Source organism: Brachyhypopomus gauderio, chromosome 8 (genome assembly GCF_052324685.1).
Source record: "Brachyhypopomus gauderio isolate BG-103 chromosome 8, BGAUD_0.2, whole genome shotgun sequence".
In the NCBI taxonomy this organism is placed as follows: Eukaryota; Metazoa; Chordata; class Actinopteri; order Gymnotiformes; family Hypopomidae; genus Brachyhypopomus; species Brachyhypopomus gauderio.
Genome location: NC_135218.1, coordinates 16,296,780 through 16,304,839, shown reverse-complemented (window position 1 = coordinate 16,304,839; position 8,060 = coordinate 16,296,780). Strand labels below are relative to the sequence as shown.

Genomic DNA, 8,060 nt, shown 5'->3' with positions numbered 1-8,060 from the left:
TGTTCCGCCAGCTGCCAGGGGCGTGTGTGACTCCAACAGCTCCTACGTCCTGAACTCATGTTCACGAAACTCCAGCCGTGTGTCTGGACGCTCCAGCAGAGGTCATGTGACTCGGGCTCTCACACTGATGGCAGAGGAAGAGCACAAAGACAGTACAGAAACATCATGGTGGACAGAGTTAATGTGCATTTGGAATAAAGAGTATCGCTAGCACTGTTCATAGATAGATAGATAGATAGATAGATAGATAGATAGATAGATAGATAGATAGGAGTTCAATAATAATTATTTTATTAAAATTTAATAAAAATAATTTTTAAAGATTTAATAAAAAATGATGTTTTACCAATTTTACATTTTATATTATTCACTGTAATTATGTATTTGCGTTAGTTCTTTGGTTGGTTACGTATTATTTCTCATTTATTTTTACAGTAAACATGATGCTATGATCTAACATCGCAGAAGTTATTTCTTGAAATGCATTTCTTGAATCATCATGAACAAATACATGTATGTAGTGAGTGTATTTCTCAAAAAATAATGCACAGACAGTAGCACATAATAGATTACAAGACTAATAATGACTGGCTAAAAATGCCTTGTTTATGTCCCAAAGGTATTTATGTCAATAAACATGTCAGTGTCATCAGAATGACAAGCCCTTGTGTCATTGATTATGAACATGAAAGTCAAAATACTAATACTTAGCCATGCTGTCATTTATCAGTGCACGCCGCACACATTTCCTTGAGGTTTTGAGGACAATGAAAATGTTCAAGACTACACGTCAGTAGTACAAAGTTACACATTACTATATGTAGGAGAATGATTGCGAGAGACTGGACTGGATTCCCACTCATGCTTTTACCATTGCTACTGTAATTTACTGTAATTTACTGTATTGACATACCATGTCATTGCAATACTGACGAGAAACACAAGTCTGTCATAACACTTCCTAGCACAAAGGCAAACATACTATATTACAAATGTAAACAGAGGAAACAGGTAGAACAGAACATGCAGCACTGTATAGACAAGCACAGTGCGATCTTTCAAGAGAGGTATAAAATATGCTTTACAGGATATGAAAACCGGTTCAGCACTTTTCGATGTAATGGCGTATGCAATGAAATAATAAGATGTTTTGGGGTCCAAGACTGATCAACAGAAAACAAGTCTATACTATATTTTGATTGTGTAAGTGTGAGTGACGTCTGTCACTATAGTGGAAACAAGCCTGCACTATCTCCATGTTCATCCTGCCTAGCCCTTCTGGAGGCTTAACCTGTCGAGATATGGCAGACATACACGAAAACAAAACAACATAGCTGTCTGTAAGGAAATAAAGAGTAAGGAAGCTAGAGGTCTAGGGGTCTAGGGGTCTAGGGGTCTAGGGGTCTAGGGGTAAGGAGGTGAGTGGTACATTCTGGCTGAAGCAGTGGTTTCATAAGCAGAAATCATCTCAAATGCATTTGTGGTCATGAAAAAACTAGATAACTCTCCCTCCATGCCTCTCCTCTATTCCATCAGGTGGTTTTAGAAAAAAAATAAGGTTTGGTGTTTTTGTATGTTTTTACTGTAATATAGAGGATTTTTGTACATACAGTTTTGAGTTGAATGAGTGATGGCTGTAACAGTCTCTCCAGATGTCTGTCCCCAGTATTTTGATGTTATGTCTTAGTCCTCATGACTACATAAGGATAGTTGAACTGCACTGAAATGCATATAGTTATGTAATGTAAAAACATACTTCTTTGACAGGCTTATTATGACTGCATGCGACTACTTTTGGTTCTGGGCCAAACATGTTGAACTCCATTTCTAATTGTGTACATCACCCCTACCCAGCATCAATGCCCCTCCCATTACTCAGTAATTACAGCTGTGCACTCACACAGAGAGAAGCACACACACTGCACACACACACACACACACACACACACACACACACACACACACACACACACACACACATACACTAGAGCCCACTCTAATGATTCTGTTACCAGAAGACTAAGGGTTAAAATCTGGGATTAGAAGACTACCTTTGATTACTGGGGCTATCAAAATGGAATGCTTGGGGGACAGAGAAAGACAGACAGAGAGAGAGAGAGAGAGAGAGAGAGAGAGAGAGAGAGAGAGAGAGAGAGAGAGAGAGAGAGGGAGAAAAGAGACAGAGATATATAGAGAGACAGAGATAGAGAGTGACATGGAAAGAGATAGAGAGACAGAGACAGACAGACAAAGAGAGATAGATAGAGAGAGATAAACTCAGATGCTGAGACAGAAAGAGCAAGAGAGAGAGAAAGAGAATGAGACAAAAAGCATCTCTGTCTGACACCACTGAATGTGTGTCTAGCTACACATCTTTGGATCAGCCCACTTTGACCCTCAGGCCATCAGCCTAAAGAGGGAAGACTGGGAAAGAGGCAGGGCTGCCTGAAAGGCCTCATAGAGGAGTTGAGAGAGGCAGGTCTGCCTGAAAGGCCTTATAGATAAGTGGAGAGAGGCAGAAGAGTGGAGAGAGGCAGGTCTGCCTGAAAGGCCTCATAGAGGAGTGGACAGAGGTAGGGCTGCCTTATAGATGAGTGGAGAGAGACAGGGTTGCCTGAAAGGCCTCATAGAGGAGTGAAGAGAGGTAGGGCTACCTGAAAGGCCTCATAGAGGAGTTGAGAGTGGTAGCGCTACCTGAAAGGCTTCATATAGTAGTTGAGAGAGGCTGGTCTGCCTGAAAGGCCTCATAGAGGAGTGAAGAGAGGTATGGCTGCCTGAAAGGCCTCATAGAGGAGTGAAGAGAGGTAGGGCTACCTGAAAGGCCTCATAGAGGAGTGGAGAGAGGCAGGGCTGCCTGAAAGGCTTCATATAGTAGTTGAGAGAGGCAGGGCTGCCTGAAAGGCCTCATAGAGGAGTGAAGAGAGGTAGGGCTACCTGAAAGGCCTCATAGAGGAGTGGAAAGAGGCAGTGTAGCCTGGAGCCAGAGTCCATTGAGCAGTTCAGCTGATCCCACGCATTAGGTCTGCCAAGCACCTCTGCCCTTATCACACTCCTGGGTCACACCAACACCTGATACCAACACAATACCCCTCTCAGTCACAGCCACAGTGGCCTCTGTTTGTTTGTGTGTGTGTGTGTGTGTGTGTCTCCATGTCCCCTTATGAGTGCATTGCTGAAAAAGGTAGCTGCCATTTTAAAGGGTATGTTCACTTAGTCACTGCTAAGCATTTCCAGTGTTGATTTGGGCTATGGGTGTGTCTGGGTCATGTGAACATGACAAAGCAAAAAACACATGAGAGAAAAATCTCATACCCATCACAAGAAAAAAATTATAATTCCTTTTTGAGCATTCTGATAAATTAAAATGTAAATGAACACACTGATGTTATGATTTATCTCTTGGGACATCACAAGAAAACTTTATGTGAGCAGTCGATACAAACGTGATCCACTCCACACTTGTGGAGAGTTTGAATGAGTTCTGAGGTCAGTTTTTTTCTGTCTGTTTTTTTTTTCTTTTCATTTTATTGTCGCTACAGATTTAATATATCAACTGTACAAAGCTATGTAGAGTCTGGCACCAGTTCTTGAAGTTCAAATCACTTTCAGTGATTTTAGATTCATGGGTAGGCACCAGAAGTGATACAGTTTGGCTTATTCCTACAATATATTATTTATTTTGATTTTAATCTTTGTAATATATCCATATTCTAATGTAAAGTTACACTTTTCAGCATGTAGGACAATAGTTTGAACAAAGCCATCCATTCTATAGATTAAATAAAGTGGAAATGTTACTCATAAATTTCAGAGGGCAAGCTTCCATCTTTCGGTCAATTGGACCATGTGGGAGGCTATGAGATGTGAGTGTGTATGGATGATGTTAATATCATTAAGCTTTAAAGCAATGAAATAATTACATCTAAAGCAACTGCTAAACTAACATAAGTGCTTCCCTTTGTATTTATGTCTTTTACAATATGGTGTAGCTTTACCTCTGTTTAGTGGAGAGGAGCTGCTAACAGAAGTCGCTGTATTTTGGGACGTGGTTTAGTTGGAAGTGTTGTGATTCATGTGGTGTGCAAAGAGAATAAACAGCGTGGGCTGAATTACAGTACACTTCCATGTCAGAGAGATGTTTACAGTAGCTTAATGGGATCTCCTCAGGCAACGGCAGTCCTGCCAAGACACACACACACACACACACACACACACACACACACACACACACACACACACACACACACACACACACACATTCTGGTCAGAGCCAGACAATTCTCTGCTAAGTAAACATGTGGATGAACTTAATCATAGTGTAAAGAAGTGTCCGTTTAGTTCTTATGAAGACATATGCTCACATACTTACCAAAGCATGCAGTAGTTACATATAAACGTATACATCAATACAAGAAATTAAATGCATACGCACATGCACAAAGATGAGTACGCACGCACAGGCATGCGCAAGCGTGCGAGCGCATACACACACACACACACACACACACTCACAAACAGAGTGCAGACCTCTGATCATTAATCGCCTGAAAATGTCTCCACTTCTATTTTCCACTGCCGTGAGAGAAGCGGTCCCAGACTTCTGGAGAGGCACAAACTATTTTCCCCTCTGTGTGATTCCAAGTCCTCCCCCCCCAGCCCCCCCCCCACCCCACACCCACTCATGCGCCAGCCTCTTCACCTCCCATTCAGCTCCTCAGACCCCCCCTCACCCCCCCCACTCAGCTCAGACCTCCCTCACCCCCCCACTCAGCTCAGACCCCCCCTCACCCCCCCACTCAGCTCAGACCCCCCCTCACCCCCCCACTCAGCTCAGACCTCCCTCACCCCCCCCACTCAGCTCAGACCCCCCCTCACCCCCCCCCCCACTCAGCTCAGACCTCCCTCACCCCCCCCACTCAGCTCAGACCCCCCCTCACCCCCCCACTCAGCTCAGACCTCCCTCACCCCCCCCACTCAGCTCAGACCCCCCCTCACCCCCCCCCACTCAGCTCAGACCTCCCTCACCCCCCCCCCACTCAGCTCAGACCCCCCCTCACCCCCCCCCCCACTCAGCTCAGACCCCCCCCTCACCCCCCCACACAGCTCCAGCAGACTTCGTGCAGGCAGCAGTCGTGTTCATCCCAGCTGAGATTCAGACACGCACATGAAAACACCCGATGGAGAGTTTTAACTCAGTGTGGACAGCTCTTAAGATTGAAATGTGGAATAAACACAATTGTGAAATGTACTTGACTCATACATATACACTACCAGTCAAAGGTTTGGAAACATCTACTCTGTTTATTTTCATTATTTTCGACATAAAAAAAATCAGGGAAGATGCCAAACTAATGAAATAATGTTATCATGCTCTAAAAAACAAATAGCCACTAATTTAGATATTAGATTGTAGATTAGATTGAAGTAACTATCCTGTATTTTGATGACAGCTTTGCACGCTCTTGGAAGGCAGCTGAAGCACCTATGATGCTGGTCCATCAGTCCTGAAGACACTCACACATCTAGAGACCTTGTAGAGAGGAACATCAGATAATGTTTGTTGAGCGTACATTTACAATTGTGTGTGTGATGAGAATTAATACATATAACACTTTTATCTAATTATATTTGTCTTATATACAAATTTAAGCATAATCCATTAGATTAAAGTGCCTTTTTTACTAGTAAGAACATGCATTGAGTCAGGTGTGTCTGAACTTTTGACTGGTAGTGTATGTTTTCATATTGTGGGCTGTGTGTTCATCATTTGTGAATTTATGTCTCAGGCACTACTGGCTGATATGGTCACAAAAGACCCAGAAAAACAGAACCCAGAAGCATCACATTAAATTATGCTTTAAGCTTTTTTAGTTTTGCTTTTGGCAATTCGAGTGCCTCTTCAGAGAGGCTGGTGAGCATCAAAGAGTTCACCCTCCAGCATGGGATACCTGGCTTCAACCCCAGGACAACAACCATGAGTGAAGGCAGTATGTGGTTAAAGTAGCACACATTTATAGGGTGAGTATTGTCACTCAATCCAGTCCTTTCACTGAGGTGGCCATCATCACTGAGGGGATCAGCCCAGGTCACCTACGCAGAGATTCTGTGCCACCAGTCATGTTTTCCGTAGAACAGTCCTAAACATTTTGATTAGCCAAGCCGAATCCTCCCATGTCCTCACAGGGATAGCAAGCAAATGAGCTCAAAAAATGCAGAAAATTACTAGAAACCAGAAAAAAATAGTTATAATATCAGGACATGTTTTTAACAATAGACAACAACACGTTTTGTTACATTACATGTTTTGACACTACACACCAGATTACATATAATGAGAGCAGCTACACCACTTGTTTAGTTAAGGTTTAATAAGCTTCCGATCAGTGGTGAATGCCAAACTGAAGCCTCTATTATGCACTAGAAAGTTGTCCCTCATGGACATCCTTGGAGAACAGGAAGGAGACAAGAAGGGGTGGTGGGGGGAGACAGCTCTTTAGAGAGGGCGGCAGTGGTGAGAAGGGGTATTATCTGTGAGGGAGAATGTTTCAGGTGTGGTTTTTCTTCCAAGCTTCAGTAATTGCAGGACTCCATTTCGAAAGAGGAGGCCTATATCTCGAGTTAAACTGACTGTGATTGGAGGAGTAAGTGAAAAAGTGGCAGACGTTAATGACATCTGCTGAGAGCATCTGTATATGACCGGGATGGCCATCATTCAAAAGGTTCAACGATAAGTGATGTAACAGTTCGTGCAGAGGTTGCTATACCAATCCTAAATGGAGTCCTGCCAGCTGAGCTGAACGACTGTTATGAGAATCTTTTATGTTCATGGCCCCAACAATGAACGGTGGTCACAATGAAGGGTTATTACTTCAACATTACCAAAGAGTTGACAGACTTAAAGGGGTAGGGGAGTGGCTTAAAGGGGTAGGGGAGTGGCTTAAAGGAGTAGGGGAGTGGCTTCAACAGGTTAGTCAGAGGTGATCCACGGACATCCTGATCTACAGGACGGTGAGAGAGGGAGGTAAATGCATAAAAACACTCGTCTCATTTGTTTGGGCAAATTCAATGCGTGGGAGCTGTTGGTGAATGATACAGCTGCACGGCACAGTAGATGGAGAAATAAGGACAGATGGAATGAAATATGATCCAGCTGCTTTACGGTCTGTGCGTAGCCAGAAGAGGGAAGACGGCAGAGAGGAGGTTGCAACACAATCAGAGGAAGCAGGTGAAACAGTGAGAGCTGGAGACGAGCCAAAGAAGACATAACTGCACTGGGAGTATTTGACAGCACAGGCCAGTGTGGAGAAGAGGAGATGGTTGAGGAGATGGGGGTTTGGCTGGGAGGCAGGCTGGAGGGTGTTGCTGAGGAGCGGTGAAGCAGTGAAGTTCAAGGTAGTGAGACGTAAACGAGACAAGGCTGGAACTAAGAGCAGAAAAAAAAGAACAGGACGGAGATTTGAGGAGAAAGAGGACTGTGTGAACGAGGAAGGGGTTCTGGGATGACGAGTGACGAGATTAGAGCTTAGATTAGAGACGAAGGAAGGAGGGATTTGGAAGAGGATGGAGAGACACAGGATGAAGAACAGGATGGGGAAGGACGAAGAGTCGACTGGGCAGGTGTGAGGAGCGGTGTGGGCGGGGCCGTGATGGGATGGGTGAACATGGCACCTGGAAGCGTTCGCATGTAGGGGAGTGGCGCCAGACGCTGGAAGGGCAGGGATGGTTCTAGCAGGGCCCTCGTATGGCCTCTTGATCCAGAGCTCTTCTGACTCATCAATATCCAATTTCAAGTTGAAACAGGTGATCCGAACAAACAGAGGGTGAACTAACATGTAATACAGGCCACACAGGTGCAGTGTAGTCTGAGTGAACATATACCACATACAACGGTAGCAGTAAGAAACCTATTAGCTAGTAAGGTTTTGTTCAAAATCTTTCTCCAGAACTTCAGTCATTGCATAGGCCATTGCACTGCATTCACAAACCAGAAATATATTATTGTGACTGTTGTGTGACTCAGTGTTATTACAACCAGTAAGTGCCTAAAACAAAATCTAAGG

The 8,060-nt window shown here is 44.0% G+C and overlaps 1 long non-coding RNA gene across 1 annotated transcript; it reads right to left on the bottom strand.

Annotated features, from left to right (window-relative positions):
* On the bottom strand, positions 1 to 4,612 carry LOC143521122 (uncharacterized). Its single transcript, XR_013132654.1, has 3 exons — positions 4,528 to 4,612; positions 3,996 to 4,179; positions 1 to 124 (listed from the first exon to the last, which is right to left on the bottom strand). It is a non-coding gene; the product is annotated as an uncharacterized LOC143521122 (long non-coding RNA).
* Between the last annotated feature and the right edge of the window lie 3,448 nt (positions 4,613 to 8,060).